We start from the raw sequence: 16,631 nt of genomic DNA on the forward strand, positions 1-16,631 counted from the left end.
TAGAAAAATGTCACTGATAATACTCATATGAACCTTCTCAGTTAATAGAACAGGTAGAGGGAGCTTTTATAGTTGAAGCACAGTAAAGAGCTGAATTCGAAGATAAAATGTGGTGTAAAAATGGAGTCAATAGAAAAAAAGGGAAATGTAATGGGAGAAAGAAAAAGGAGAGGGGGGGAATAGGCGAAGATATTTCACATAATAAGATTTTTCTTTATTATAATGGGCTATTGCAATGATATGGAAGGGGGGAGGCAAGGGGGAATGAGGGAACCTTTGCTCTCATCAGAGATGGCTAGGAGAGGAAACAGCAAATATACTCAATGGGGTATAGACATCTGGAGTAAGAAGGAGAGAGGGGGGAGCAGGGGGAAGGGGTGGGGATGTGAATAAAGGAGGAGAGGATGGACCAGGGGGGGAGAGTGGCCAGATATAACACATTTTCTTTTTTACTTCTTGCAAGGGGCTGGGATTGGAAGGCCTGTCCAGGACCATAGGGCCAGGTGGATGCTAGGCTTAAGGGGTGGTATGGGGGCTCAGGGCCTCTTGGCCCCAGGACCAGGGATCTGTCTGCTGCGCCACTCAGCTACCCTACAGCAGAGTCAGAGGGAAAGGAGAGAGAAAATATAGTAGTAGTGGAGAAATAAGAAAGGAGGGAGTTGTGATCAGCAATGGCAATGTTGGAAAAACATGGAAGTAACTTTTGTGATGGACTTACCATAAAGAATGTGATCCACCCACGGTAGAGTTGTTGGTGTTGGAACAAAGACTGAAGCACATTTTTTATTATTATTATTTGGGGGGGAGGATGCAGGGCAAATGATGCTGGGTGGTCTACCTGGAGAGCATAGCAGGGTGATTGTTGGGTTATCTGAGGCCAGATTTGGACCCGGGTGCTCCTGGCTCAAGGGCCAATGCTCTGTCTGCCACCTAGCCACCCCTACTATTATTACTATTTTATTTTATTTTGGGTCTTTTTTTTTCTTTTTTTTGGGGTTTTTGCAGGGCAGTGGGGTTGGGGTGGCTTGCATGTCACATGGCTGGGTGATTGTTGGGTCTACGGGGCTGGATGTGGGCTCAGGTGCTCAGGACTCCAGGGCTGGTGCTTCATCCATTGCACCACCTGGCCATACCTACAATTATTACTATTATTTTTTCTTAATTTTAATTTTTTTTCTCCCCTTTACTTTATCGCTCAAGCAAGTCTATATTTATGGGGGGAGGGGGTATTTCATTTACTCTTAAACAAGAATATTTTATTAATGTAAAAAAACATTTGGACAAAATGAGAATAAAAAAAGAAAAAATAAAATAAAATCTATCCTTCAGTGGCTAAATAAATCTCCTTATTTTAAATGTTGAATGATCTATAAGTGTCTCATATATTTCAATATTGAACTTAAATGACTAGAGGCCATCCTGAGTCAGACCTAGCTTAGAATAGGATGCTTAAGTACATGTTCAAAGCTAGGAGAATTGGGTGAATTTCAGCATACCACAGGCAGCCTGGCAATGATTATGCCTTGACCATCTCTATCATACCTACCACAGAGGTGAGATCAAGCAGCAAGGGCCTCTAAGCCTTAACCCCTATCATCTCAAAGAGAGAAGGATGAAGACCAGGTTTGAACCAATACATGGACCTAGTGAAGGAGGGAAGGTTGTGGGGAGGGAAAAGATCTCTGCCAAATCAAAGCAGGTGCCATATGAATTAAAAACAACTAGTTTTTGAGGAAACTAAAAGAAGGAAATGAATCAAGTGCAAAATATTAATTTCCCCCAACTAATTCCCTTGGTTTAAAAAAAGGTGGCCAAATTTGAATTAGACTTACCACCTGTGTCACTGATGTAGAAACAGACTTCAGAGTCCACATAAGAGACACCACTGTTACTATTCCATGTGGCTGCCATCTCTTTTTTCCAATTTATGCTGACAACCATACTCAATTTCCACAAAGGAGGTAGGTAGAGTATTGGAGTCTTAAGTCCAATTTTGGAATTGGGGGAGGGGGATGAAGAGTGTGCTAGAAAGAATTCTTTATGAGCAGAAGCAATCTCCACCCTTTATAATATGCTAGTATAGCATCAATCAATACAATATTTTCCCAGTGTTTAATTGATACAAGGTAGGATTCTAATTTCTTAGAGTGGGAGTACAGAAAACAATATATGATATGGCTCTTGTTCTCAAGGAATTTGGGTCTAGTTGGGGAGATAAGACTTAGATGTAATCTTAGAAAGCATAGATTTAGAGTTTAAAGGAACTTGGCCCTTAAGTCCAAATATTCTCATTCTTCTCTCTCTCTCTCTCTCTCTCTCTCTCTCTCTCTCTCTCATTGAGAGATTTAACTACTTACCTATGGCCCTGGGACTCCTAAGTGTATGAGGGAGGATTTGAACTCAGGTTATCCTGCCTCTAGGCCCAGTGTTCTATTCCTTGTATTATCTATAGTTTCTGACATGGTAAGTGCTGAACTCTGTAGACTTGAAATGCTATAGGAATTCAGACAAAGGAGAGCAGCAGAGGTTGGAACATTTAGTGCAATTCAATTCAGTTATCATTGCTTAAGGAACTGTTATTGTTAAGGCACTGTATGGTCAGAAAAAACTTCATGAAAGTGGTGAGCTTTCTTCTGGGCCTTAAAAAGAAGAATTAGGATTCGGAGAGGAGGAAACAAATGTTCACCATGGTGAATTCAAAGCTCAAATGAGTAAATTAGGCTAGGTGATTCAGAGAGCATTAAAAGATGATTAGAGGGGGTCAAGTTATGGAATGACCCTGAAATCCAGACAAAGGCTTATTAGAGAAGTGGGGAACCACTAAAGATCTTTCTATTAAGCAAGTTAACAAGGACCAGTATATTGCCTTGCCTAATCTACTTGATATCCTTGATATCATTGATGATAACCTTATCATCCACAGTCATTTAAGCTTTGTTGGAGTAGGAAGAAGGAAGGTGTCTCATTTATATGGTCCATCTTGCTGATGTTTGGCTTATTTATTTTTTTTTAGGTTTTTGCAAGGCAAATGGGGTTAAGTGGCTTGCCCAAGGCCACAGCTAGGTAATTATTAAGTGTCTGAGACCGGATTTGAACCCAGGTACTCCTGACTCCAGGGCTGGTGCTTTATCTACTATGCCACCTAGCCACCTCTGGCTTATATTTTTTGCAGATAAGTAGGAATTTATTAAAATCAGTATATTCATCAATAAAAAATTAATATTAAGGCATCTTTTACTTCATTACTATGTATTCAGTAAGGACTTTAAAAAATTTTTTTAAATATGAAAGCACATCTGAACAAAATTCTTTCCAATCCATTTGACAGATTTTTTTTAGCCTATGTATTATGAAAATCTCTTCTGTTAAGATTTTATTATATCAATATTGAGAAAAATATAATTTAGATTTATTTGTGAGAAAATAGTTGTCTGCAAAAAACAAAACATGGAAAGTAATTTCATAGAAACGTGAACTCTATGTGATTGCAGTGGTATTCAACTATTAGCTTTCTTTGAAACAATTTTTTTTTTTTAGGTTTTTTTGTAAGGCAAATGGGGTTAAGTGGCTTGCCCAAGGCCACACAGCTAGGTAATTATTAAGTGTCTGAGACCGGATTTGAACCCAGGTACTCCTGACTCCAGGGCTGGTGCTTTATCCACTGAGCCATCTAGCCGCCCCTCTTTGAAACAATTTAAACATGAATAATTCAAAAAAAAATAAACAGATGAAGACATAATAAAGTGACAAACCTATTAATATAGCCCATACTGACAAATAACTTCACTCTTACTATTTATTCCACTTAGATGAGGACTTGGAAAAGGTATGCATGATAAGCAGCTTTATTCTAATTGTTTTTACATTCTTTTAAAAAAAAGTTACACCACAGAATAAGACAATATAAATTAACATTGCATGTATCATCATTTTCGCATCTCAATACTTGATCATTTATAAAGCTTAACAGGCTCCTGAAAGGACACTATACATTCCTAGTGGCATGTTTGACTTTCTTTTAAGGTAAATTGTGAGGAAAATGAAATAACCATAAATCTTTGCATGAACTTGTGATCTAATTTCTTTGGAATCATACAAAAACTTATATTTTATAAAATATCACTTCAATAAAAGAATAAAAACATATGGATTCTAGATTACTTTATTAAAAGATGATGTTTTCTTGTATTGTTTCTTTCTTTCATTATTCATCATCTTTAGAAGTTTTGCTTACATGCTTAACTACATCAACTCAGTTCCAGTAGAGCTTCCTTATTAAGTTTACCTTATCTTATCTACTAGCTTCTGTTTGGGGATTTTTGAAAGCTATTATTTTTTATCCTTTTTCTTACTTAAGGGAGAAGTATTAGGAGTTTCAACTGAAAGAATATTGCTTGTTGATGTCATAGAATTAACAGGATGATAATTCATGAATTGTTCTTTATTGTCTTTGGCATACTCAAATAATGTAAATGTCATTACAGTTCCAAGATTCAACTTCTTCCTGTTAGTTAGCCAGAATACTTTGCTTTACAGATGATGAAATGGTATCATTGAAGAAAGCAACCATGGATATGATTAGATCTGTTTGTGGATATATTTCAGTCCAAGAAAATTCTATTAAGAAGGCTTTGGGATCACTATTTTCACCTATCCCATACTGAAACAAAACTGGTCTTAGTTCTCAGAACCTTTCATCACTTTCATGAATAGAAGACAATATTTTCTTTACTCTTTTTTTTTTTTTTTAGGTTTTTGCAAGGCAAATGGGGTTAAGTGGCTTGCCCAAGGCCACACGGCTAGGTAATTATTAAGTGTCAGACTGTATTTGAACCCAGGTACTCCTGACTCCAGGGCCGTTGTTTATCCACTATGCCACCTAGCCGCCCCGAGAACACAATATTTTCAATTCTAACTCTTGGTCCTCCTTGGCACTCATTACTCTGGCAGGCAGACAAGAAATCAAGGTAGGAGTCAGCTCCTAATGGTTGATGCCACTCTGCTCTCCTACCCCAACCTCACCCCTCAAGCTTGCTGCACCTCAGTCCCCCGTTTGACTAATTTTGGAAAATATTGTTTCAGGTATTGTCCAAATATTTCTTCTCTGGTTTATTCATTTTTTAAAAAATGTTTTTATTTACTGCATTAAATATCTCCCAATTACATTTAAATTTTTTAACAATTATTTTTAAAAATATTGAACTCCAAATTCCCTCCCTCACCCTTGAGAAGATAGTAATTTAGTATTGGTTATACATGTGAAGTCATGCAAAACATGTTTCCATATTAGCCATGTTATTAAAAAAAAGACACAAACAAAATAAAACAAGAATAGTAAAGAAAGTTTAAAAAGGATGTTTTAATTCGTACTTAAGACTCCATCAATTCTATCTCTGGAGAGGAATACCATTTTTCATCATGGGTCCTTTGAAATGATCCTTGTCTGACAGCTAGGTGGCGCAGTGGATAAAGCATTGGCCCTGGAGTCAGGAGTACCTGGGTTCAAATCCGATCTCAGACACTTAATAATTACCTAGCTGTGTGGCCTTGGGCAAGCCACTTAACCCCATTTGTGTGCAAAAACCTTAAAAAAAAAAGCTAAAGAAATGATCCTTGTCAGGGACAGCTAGGTGGTGCAGTGGATACAACACTGGCCCTGGAGTCAGGAGGACCTGAGTTCAAATTCAGCCTTAGACACTTAATTACCTAGCTGTATGACCTTGGGCAAGTAACTTAACCCTACTGCCTTGCAACGCCCCCCCCCCTAAAAAAAAGAAATGATCATTGTCTTCATCAGAGAAGCCAAAACTTGATCATACCTAAAATATTTCTGTGTACAATGTTCTCCTGGTTCTGCTTCTTTTACTTTGTATCAGTTCCTATATGTTTTCCCAGGTTTTTCTGAAACCATTTTACTTACTATTTCTTATAGCACTGTAATATTTTATAACAATTATATACCACAACTTGTTCAGCCATAATCTAATTGATTTTTAATTCATTGCCACTACAAAAAGAGCTGCTATAAATATTTTGGAACAAATGGGTCCTTTCCCTTTGTCTTTGATATATTTGGGAAATAGACCTAACAGTGATATTTCTGTATTCGAGGTACAAATGGTTTCCTAGCCCTTTGGGCATAATTCCAAACTGTTCCCCAGAATGGTTGGACTTGTTCACAACCCCAACAGTGAATTAGCATCCTAATTTTTCCACATCCTTTCCAGCATTTCTCTCATGTTATTTCTAATAGATTTAAGGTGGTACTTCAGAGTTGTTTTAATTTGCATTTGTCTAATCAATAATGACAGAGCATTTTATTATTTTCTCATGACTGTTGACAGCTTTGATTTCCTTTTCTGAAAACTGCCTGTTCATATCCTTGTTTGGAGGAAAATGTTAGTAGAACTACACTGTGTGCCTCTCTACTTCACCATCTTGGCTCTCTCCAGTATATTCTTAATCCTTCCTCAGGTGAGTTCCTGGTACCTCTTTCAGTTCCTAAAATGTGGGGAAGTGACTGGTTGGAGTCATCTAGGAGTTGTCAGAGCCAAGGGAAAATCCTGCCCTCAGGGTTCTTTGGCAACTCCATTTGGAACCACCTGTAACAGCAACATCTCTCTGGGTTTTTCACTGGGAGACTCATTATTTTTATTTCCAATCTCTTATGATCAAGAGGGAGAGAAGCTAGAAAGATTAACCATGAGGTCGCCATTTAGGCTCTCAGTTTGCAGAGCCTAGGGAGTGAATCACACCTAGTGATAAGAATGGTTATTGAATGAATAAAGAATCACAGCAGGAGACAAGGGCTCTGTATTCATATTCAGCCTTGAGACTGGAAAATAATCTAGCAATCTGTTCTGTGTTTCCTTCCCTAGAGCTCTGTCAGGTCTAGCATCTAATACTCAATATATGATCCAGGGAGGAAATTTGATGAAGAGCTTGAAAATGAGCCAAGGAGATGAGATAGGGTAGAGTGAGTGATAAAAGAATAGAAATGGGGGCAGGCTAGATGGAGCAGTGGATAGAGCACTGACCCTGGAGTCAAAAGGACCTGAGTTCAAATGTGACCTCAGACACTTAATAATTGCCTAGCTGCCCCATTGCCTTGCAAAAACAAAAAACAAAAACAAAAACAAAACAACAAAACAAGAATAGACTTGGAATCACTTGGCTCAGAATAGAGTGGGGGACACATCATCACTCTTCAGACTTCCAAAAAGGCAATACTTAGGCCCTTGACTTTGCAAGACATGAGTTTAAACTATGAGATTAGATGAGTTAGAAATTCCTGATCTGTGAATGAAGAAGTCAAAAGAACCTTTTCTCCCTAATGCTCTTAAGAGCAGTGGAGATACCAAGATGTCTGGCACATACAACACTTTGGAGTGGAGCTGTTTGACAGAAGAGACCTAGGTAAGATTAGGTGGTGGAGACAGAGCATAGCTCTGTAGTCAGGAGAGCCTGAGTTCAAATGTAACTTCAGATACTTATTTACTAGCGGTATGACCTTGGGCAAGTCACTTAACCCTGATTGCCTCCTATCCAGGGCCATCTCCAATCATCCTGATTCATATCTGTCCACTGGACCTAGAAATTTCCAATGGAGAAAGTGAGGCTAGTGACTTAACACAGCACTCAAATCCAACTCACTAGCTTGTGATGCATCATCTCCCTGATGTTCTCTTCTTAGAAAATGAAGGACAAACATCAAGACTGATATTTAAAATTAATAAAGGAGGTGAATCCCTTGAGAGTCCTTGTAGGGCTCAGGTTTTTCTAGTTTTTGTGGTTGGTGAGTTGGGGTGATGTGCCCACAATTTGGTTCTGAGAGAGATAGGATATAGAATCTGAACCCACACAATTGCTAAAATGATCCAGATTTCAAGGAGTTTCTGATCCCCAGGGTTTTTGGAAGGTTCCCTATTCCTTTCCTCATATAAAAATGGGATAAGGGAGATTGAGCTGGTCATTCTTACAGCATCATAAGTCTTAAAAAGGAGAGATATTCAAAGACCTTCTTGTCTCCCTCCTCAATTTTACAGAAAAAGAAAAGAAGGATATGGGGGAATGAAGAGGAAACAAGCATTTATTAAACATGACTTTGAGGTAGATACTTTCTTGTGTCTTTCCAAGGGCTTCTCAAATATCACCCATCTCATCTGATTCTTAATACAACCTTGGGAGGGAAGTGCTATTATCCTAATTTTAGTTAGGGAAACTGAGGCAGAGATGAAACGATTTGCCTAGGGTCCCATAATTAATAAAGTAATTAGTAAAGGTCAAAATTGAACTTGGGTCCATTGTATCATCTAGCTGCTTAATATGACACAGGAAGTAAGAGGCAGAGGTTGGTTGTAAACTTGTCTCTTTGAGCTCCTGAACACCATGCTATCTCCCAAGATATTCCCACTTCCAAATAAGCCTCCTCCATCATAGCAATAACTCCTCGGATTTCTTACAATGCCCATAGTGATTGGGTAGAATTCTGGAGGACTGTCAGAATCCCCAGAAGGATGACTGTGTTGGCAAAGCTCCAGTTTCGAATTATGAAACTCCTTAGTACTTATGGGCAGGCCCTGGCAGCTTAGGTTGAGATGAATTTCAGAACTTCCTTGGGACTTTTCCCCCATTAGAAATCTTCTGATTGTTCTAATTTTTAATTGCATGACAAGGGATTAGAACTTGGAATTACTGCTCTCTGGTTCTCCAACGTGTCTTCGCAGCAAATAATGTGTATGTGAGTGTGTGTGTGTGTGTGTGTGTGTTTGTATGTATGTATGTATGTATGTGTATGTGTGAGAGAGAGAGAGAGTGGGGGGAGAAGCAGGGGAGAGAGAGAGAGAGCACGCTTCTACTTTTGCTCCATCAACAGAGGGGAGATAAGGGAAGAACATGCTGGTCCCAAGAGGATTGGGGTGATCTTCAACACTTCAGATTTCTGAAGGATATTAGCTACTTGACTATGCAATAAATATATAATAATTGCTTATATTAATAGAACCCTTTGTCAATATTATCTTATTTGAAACTCACAGCAGTTCTGTGAGATAAAACTATTACTCCTATTTTGGAGATGAGGAAACTGAAACTGAGAGGTTATTAAAACCCTTGGTTTCCTTTAGGGCTTAGTTCAAACAATTCCTTCTATATAAGACCTTTGCTGATCCTCTCTTCCTCCATCATTTTACATAATTATACCAATGATAATTAACATTTAGTAATGATTTAAAAATATTATTTCATTTTATCCATAAGCAGAGTATTATCATCCCCATTGTATAGATGGGCTAGCTGAGGCAAATAGGTTAAATGATTTGCCTAGAATTACACATCTAATAGATTTCTGAGGCAGGATTTTAATTTAGGACTTCTTGACTCTGTTTTTGAACCCAATAGGGTGCTTTTCACTTAATAAATATGTGTTCTTTTTTTTTTTTTGATAGGCAGTTGAGATTAAGTGACTTGTCCAGGGTACACAGCTAGCTAGTATGTGTGGTTACATTTGAACTCAGGTTCTCCTGACTAAAGGGCTGTGTTCTATCCACTGTTCCACCTAATAGAGATATCTTGGTTGACTAATTGGTTTATTTGTGAAGAGTTACAGAAATGTGGTTTGGATGGAGGTCTAGTCTGAATCTAAAGCCATTCTTTGTCCACCAAACTACATTGCTTCCTATCACTTAAGTGGCAAGGGCATAGAAAGAATTTGCTCTGTGACAGCTTTCAGTTGAGCACTATGTGAAACCCCAGAGAAAAGGTAACCTCACCCAGTTTATAGTTTGGGTAGACAAAATATACATATGAATCTACCTAGATTATCCCAACAAAGTAGAAAATCTCTTTACTGAGAAAGATTAAAATTCCTCCAGATCATCTCATACTCTGTGGAGTATCCACCCAATAGACTATCTTCTACCATGTTGAGTGGGTTTAAGTAACTTCCCCAAGGTCCAACAAATACTAAGTGGCAGAATCAGGATCTGAACACAGGGAGTGGTAAAAAGGAAACTGTCCCTAATTCCAAGGGTTTTATATTGTCTAGGAGGATACAATCTGCTCTCATAGAAGTATATACAAAATAGGACAATGTGAAAGAAATGCAAAGTAATTTAAGGAGAAGGTCCTAGTAGTTATGGAAATCAGGAAAGATCTCATGTAGAAGGTAATGCTTGTGATGAGCTGTGAAGGAGGTGAAGGAGTCTATAAGATAAAGATGAGGAGGGAGTGCAGTCTAGATAATGTGGGCTAGTCTGGATAAAAATACACAGAGATGGGAAATGAGATGTTAGATGTGATGTGTGAGAATTGAAGAGAATAATTAGGGGAGTAATGTCTAAGACTGGAAAGCAAGGGCTTTAATTATCAAATGGATATTTATACCCTAGAGGCAATGGGGAACCAGGAGAGTTTGGGTTTTTTTTTGTTTTGTTTTGTTTTGTTATTAGCTTTTGCAAGGCAAATGGGGTTAAGTGGCTTGTCCAAGGCCACACAGCTAGGTAATTACCTATTATTAAGTGTCTGAGGCTGGATTTGAACTCAGATACTCCTGACTTCAGGGCCGGTGCTCTATCCACTGTACCACCTAGCCGCCCCCATCAATCATTTTTTTGGTGAGGTTTTGGGGTTCACATTTTTCTCCCTCCCTTCCTTCTCTTTCCCCTCTCCTGACAGAAAGCAATCTAATATAGGCTCTACATGCATAATTATGCCAAACATTGATTCATATTAATCATGCTATATAAAAATCAAATTCAAATGGAAGAAAAAAGAGAGAAAAATGACATAATTCATAAGACAACTTTTTTTTATTTTTGCAAGGCAATTAGTTTAAGTGACTTGCCCAAGGCCACACAGTTAGGTAATTATTAAGTGTCTGAGGTGGAATTTGAACTCAGGTTCTCCTGACTCCAGGGCCAGGTGCTCTATTCACTGTGCCACCTAGCTGTCCCCATAAGATAAATTTTAAAAATTGAAGATGGTAAGTTTTGGTCTGCATTTAAACTCCACAGTTTCCTCTCTGGATACGGATGGTATTTTCTATCACAAGTCTTTTAGAATTGTCTTTGATCATTGTACTGCTGAAATAAATAAGTCCATCATAGTTACACATCACCCAGTGTTGTTAGTATGTATACTGTTCTGGCTCTGCTCATTTCATTTGGCATGTAAGTTCTTCTGGGTTTTTCCTGAAGTCCTATCCCTCATGATTTCTTATAGAACAATTTGTTTTGCCAAAATTTGTTCAGCCATTCTCCAACTGATAGACATCCCCTTAATTTCCAATTCTTTGTCACTATGAAAAGAGCTGTTATGAATATTTTTGTATATGTGGGTTTTTTAACCCTTTTTTGTGATCACTTGTGGGATACATACCTAGTAGTATTATTGCTGAATCAAAGGGTATGTACTGTTTCATTATTTGGGCATAATACTAGTTGAGTGTCTTGAGTAAGAGAGTAAGATGGTTAGACTTGCCCTTTAGGAAAATCACTTTGGCAGCTATGTGGAGGATGGCTAGAAGAAGTGAGAGTTCCCAGCTCTAGCAAGGAAACCCTAGGAAATAATTGCTACAGACTGGGCAAAGGGTAATGAAAATGTTCACTGTACTGGTTGGTGGCCAGGAGAGTTCAGAGAAGGGTATGGAAGAAAGGATCAAGAAGATCCAGTTTCAAGAATTCCAAGCATTATTCCTCCCCCATAATGTTTCCCAATAGATCCAGGAAATGCACCAGACTGAATCCTGATAGGAAAATCAAAGAAACCCATCATGCCCAGGTCACACTGGGAGAGTAACAAAGAGGTCTATGTATAGTGGAGACTAGGATCTAGTGTAGGAAGAGGCTGTTGCACAGGACAAGAATAGGTCCCAGACTCACCAAAGAGAGGCTCAGCTTTGTGCAGGAACACATGTAAACTACTATGACTGTTACACATTATCCTGTTTTTGTGTCATAGATCCAAGAGTGGTTGAGGAGAGGACCTAAGGGTGATGTGTCTAAGTAAGAAATGATCTTATTAGTCCCCAGTAAGAGACAAATTCAGAAGTAAAGAGAAGCTGTGATTTTAACTTCAGAGGCAGTTAGTTAGTTTGAGCCTCTAGCCCAGTCTGAAGCTTGCAGTAGAATAACAAGGATGGGACTCCCAGACCCAAGAGGAACTTTCAATTCTGCCATTCTAAACTTGAAAAATTTTCCATCTGCCTGATAATCCTGAATCTAGCGGAACTCCAACAAGTCTACATGTTTAGACCCAAACCTAGATCAGAAACTTGTAGACCTCCTCCGAGTAGGCGATCAGAAATTAGATTTTGCCCTGGATCACACCACTTTGGGAACATTGAAAATTTACAGATCCCCAGAATAACCTATCCCTGGGATTCTAGAAATGCCCCAAGAAAACAGCTGCAGGACCAAAATGCAGACATTACCTACAGAAATGCATAAAATTTATCCTTAGCATAAAGTCTGAAGTCATGTGATAGACTGGAAGAATGAATAAACAAATTAAGAAGAAACTCAGATTCTGGTAACAAAGCTCTCAAAATACCCCAGAAGAAGAAAAAGTAAGCAAAGAACCTAAAAGTAAAGCCTCATTGAAAAACACAGTTTGGGCACAAGTTCAATTCAAATTCTGGCAAAAGATAAAGCAAGAGTTTAAAATGCTTTTATAAATGAAATGAGAGTGCTAGAGGGAAAAAAAATTGTAAAATAAATGGGAGCAAAAAAAATTTAAAAAAAGAAATGAGAACTTTGGAAGAAGGTATTAGAAAGGGAATTGGCAAGTTGAAAAAAAAGACACAAAACTTACCCAGGCAACACATTTCCTGAAAATTGAAATGAACCAATAGGAGTTAATGACTCTACAAGACAACAAGAAATAGTAAAAATAGAGTGAAAAAAATGGGAGAATCATCAGCAGGTTACTGTAATAGGTCAAGAATAAGATTTCTACTAGGATAGTGGCAACATCAGAGGAGAGAAGGGACCATATTGGAGAGATGTTGCAAAGTTAAAATCTACAGACTCTGGCAACAGATTGGATATGGAGGGTGTGAAATAGTGAGGAATTGCATATGACACCTATATTGTGACACGCCCAGGGGACAAAGATGGAGGTGCTTTTGATAATAATAGGAAAGTTTGGGAGTGGGCTGTAGTTAACTGGGAAAGATATTGATGTCAGTTTTGGTTTGTCAGATGTTGAGTGTAAGATTCTATGGGACATTCAATTTGAGTTTTCTTTTTTTTTTTGAGTTTTCCATTTCTTTTTTTTTAATTAAGGATATAATTTGAGTTTTACAATTTTCTCCCAATCTTGCTTCCCTCCCCCCACCCCCACTCCACAGATAGCACTCCGTCAGTCTTTACTTTGTTTCCATGTTGTACCTTGATCCAAATTGGGTGTGATGAGAGAGAAATCATATCCTTAAAGAGAACAGAATTCTCAGAGGTAACCAGATCAGACAATAAGATATCTGGTTTTTTCCCCAAATTAAAGGGAATAGTCCTTGCTCTTTGTTCAAACTCCACAGCTCCTTATCTGGATGCAGATGGCACTCTCCTTTGCAGACAGCCCAAAATTGTTCCCAATTGTTGTGCTGTTGGAATGAGCAAGGTTGAACATCATTCCCATGTTGCTGTTAGGGTGTACAGTGTTTTTCTGGTTCTGCTCATCTCACTCAGCATCAGTTCATGCAAATCCCTCCAGGTTTCCCTGAAATCCTGTCCCACCTGGTTTCTAATAGAACAATAGTGTTCCATGACATACATATACCACAGTTTGCCATTCCCCAATTGAAGGACATTTACTGGATTTCCAATTCTTTGCCACCACAAACAGGGCTGCTATAAATATTTTTGTACAAGTAATATTTTTACCCTTTTTTCTCATCTCTTCAGTGTATAGACCCAGTAGTGGTATTGCTGGGTCAAAGGGTATGCACATTTTTGCTGCCCTTTGGGCATAGTTTCCAAATAGCTCTCCAGAAGGGTTGGATGAGTTCACAGCTCCACCAACAGTGTAATAGTGTCCCAGATTTCCCACATCCCTTCCAACAATGATCATTATCCTTCCTGGTCATACTGGCCAATCTGAGAGGTGTGAGGTGGTACCTCAGAGAAGCTTTAATTTGCATTTCTCTAATAAGTAATGATTTAGAGCAATTTTTCATATGACTATGGATTGCTTTGATCTCCTCATCTGTAAATTGCCTTTGCATATCCTTTGACCTTTGACCTTTTGTCATTTGGGGAATGGCTTTTTCTCAAAATTTGACTCAGTTCTCTGTATATTTTAGAAATGAGTCCTTTGTCAGAAACATTAGCTGTAAAGATTGCTTCCCAGTTTATTACATTTCTTTTGATCTTGGTTACAGTGGTTTTATCTGTGCAAAAGTTTTTTAATTTAATATAATCAAAATCATCTAGTTTGTTTTTAGTGATATTCTCCATTTCTTCCTTAGTCTTGAACTGCTTCTAATAAGGGTATTTCTTGGGAGTAAAGCAGGAGTTAAGGAGAAGAGGAATATACTAGAGGGGAAAAGGGAGAAGAAAGAGGGGAAATTACCTCACATATAGAAGTCGAAATTTATTTAAAATAAAGGTATATATGTAAAATCATTTTATACATGCTGCTATTAATCAATTATTTCTCTATAAGTAGATACTATTTTTCTTCATATGATCTTTAAACTTTATATTTTTTTAGGTTTTTTTCCAAGGCAAATGGGGTTAAGTGGCTTGCCCAAGGCCACACAGCTAGGTCATTATTAAGTGTCTGAGACCGGATTTGAACCCAGGTACTCCTGATTGAAGGGCTGGTGCTTTATCCACTGGACCACCTAGCCGCCCCCATATAATCTTTAAGTGGATTGGATACTCATAACAGTCAAATTAACTTTGCCATTCAAAGTTGTTCTTAAAACAATACTGCTGTTTTCCTGTTTCTGCTCCATTTCCTCTTCATTATTTCATGCAAGCTTAACCATGTTTTTCTAAAATCATCTGGTTCATCATTTCTTATGGTTTAATATTATTCTATCACACTCATATACCACAACTTGTTCAGTCATTACCTAAATGATGGGCATCCCACAATTTCTACTACCAATTGCCACCACAAAGAGAGTTGGTACAAATATTTTAGAACTTACAGATTCTTTTTCTTTTTCCCTAATGGCCTTATAAAAGTTGAGATGCTTATACCAATCCAGTTTGAAATCTCCTAATCTAGTGGTGTGGGATTCTAGTGCAGGAAGATAGACTAGGGCTAAATATATAAATTTGGGAGTCATCTGTGTAGAGATTATAATTGAATCCATAGAAGCTGATATGGTCACCGAGAGAGAGAGAGAGAGAGAGAGAGAGAGAGAGAGAGAGAGAGAGAGAAGAGAGCCCATGAAAATCTCTTGGGGGGAGTTAGGAGGCAGGATATGCATAATGATCCAGAAATGGAAACATAAGAGGAGCAGTCAAAGAAGTAGGAGGGAGAATCTGGAGAGGAGAGAATATCCAGGAGGAGAGCAGTACTGAAAGCTAAAGAGGTAATAAAGAATCAGGATTAAGAAAATGCCAGCAGACTCAACAATTAAAATAACTTTGTTATCTTTAGAGACATCATTTTCAGTGGAGTGATGTGGTTGGATGCAATATCATAAAATGATGATAATTGATTGAATGAGAGGTAAAGTGGAATGGAGACTTTTTGTAGAAGTGTGGCTGTGAAAGGGAAGAGAGAAGTAAGATCATGGTTTAAAGATACAGTAGGATCCACAGAGGATCCTCTTTCCCTTTATTTCTTTGGGGTATTCTTTCTCTGTAATTATGTTCTATCACCTGAATATCCAAGACTTGAAAGTACGGTGCAATGGAAAAGGAATCAAATTGGGTAACAGAAGACCTGGATTCAGATTCTTAGGACCCCTAATTATTAGCTGTATGAATTTAGGTAAGTTTCTTTACTTTGCTGAGACTAGATTTCCTCATCTATAAAATGAGAATATCAATACTTACACCACCAACCTAAGAGGATTATTATGAAGGCCAACTGAGTGAATAGTTTGAAAATATGAATTGTTAGGAACCATTGTGTATGGGAGCATTGTAAATTATCTTCATCTGGTGTCCTTGAACATCAGAGTCTTATCTTACTAAGTGCTATGGGAGTGGGAGTGGATGAAGAGACTGGAAAGGTATTTAAGCATTGGTGTTTTGGTAAATAAAAGGAGCACATGGAGATCTTGATGGAGTGCTTTTCTCCCTTGTCTCCCCTGTCTTGTCTCCCCTGTCTTGTCTCCCCTGTCTTGTCTCCCCTGTCTCCCCTGTCTCCCCTGTCTCCCCTGTCTCCCCTGTCTCCCCTGTCTCCCTTGTCTCCCTTGTCTCCCTTGTCTCCCATTACTTCAACACTCGCCTGGGGAAGATTGAGGGAGTCCAGAGGGGGACTCAACATAAGAGTACAGGAATGGGACTCAACATATGACATCCAGGAAAGGGACTCTACAATGAATTGCTATTATTAGTTTCACTCTCCACAACTTGCCACCACTTAATACACTTTAAATGAATAATTGAGCCCTGGAGGGAACCAGATCTTTGACACAATCGGCACTTTCTAAGGAAGTGTCTAAACCT

General features: G+C 38.4%; 1 pseudogene; it reads right to left on the reverse strand.

Annotated features, from left to right (window-relative positions):
• Positions 1-4,204: 4,204 nt before the first annotated feature.
• On the reverse strand, positions 4,205-4,939 carry LOC141511137 (RWD domain-containing protein 4-like; annotated as a pseudogene).
• Between the last annotated feature and the right edge of the window lie 11,692 nt (positions 4,940-16,631).

Source organism: Macrotis lagotis, chromosome 2 (genome assembly GCF_037893015.1).
Source record: "Macrotis lagotis isolate mMagLag1 chromosome 2, bilby.v1.9.chrom.fasta, whole genome shotgun sequence".
Classification (NCBI taxonomy): domain Eukaryota; kingdom Metazoa; phylum Chordata; class Mammalia; order Peramelemorphia; family Peramelidae; genus Macrotis; species Macrotis lagotis.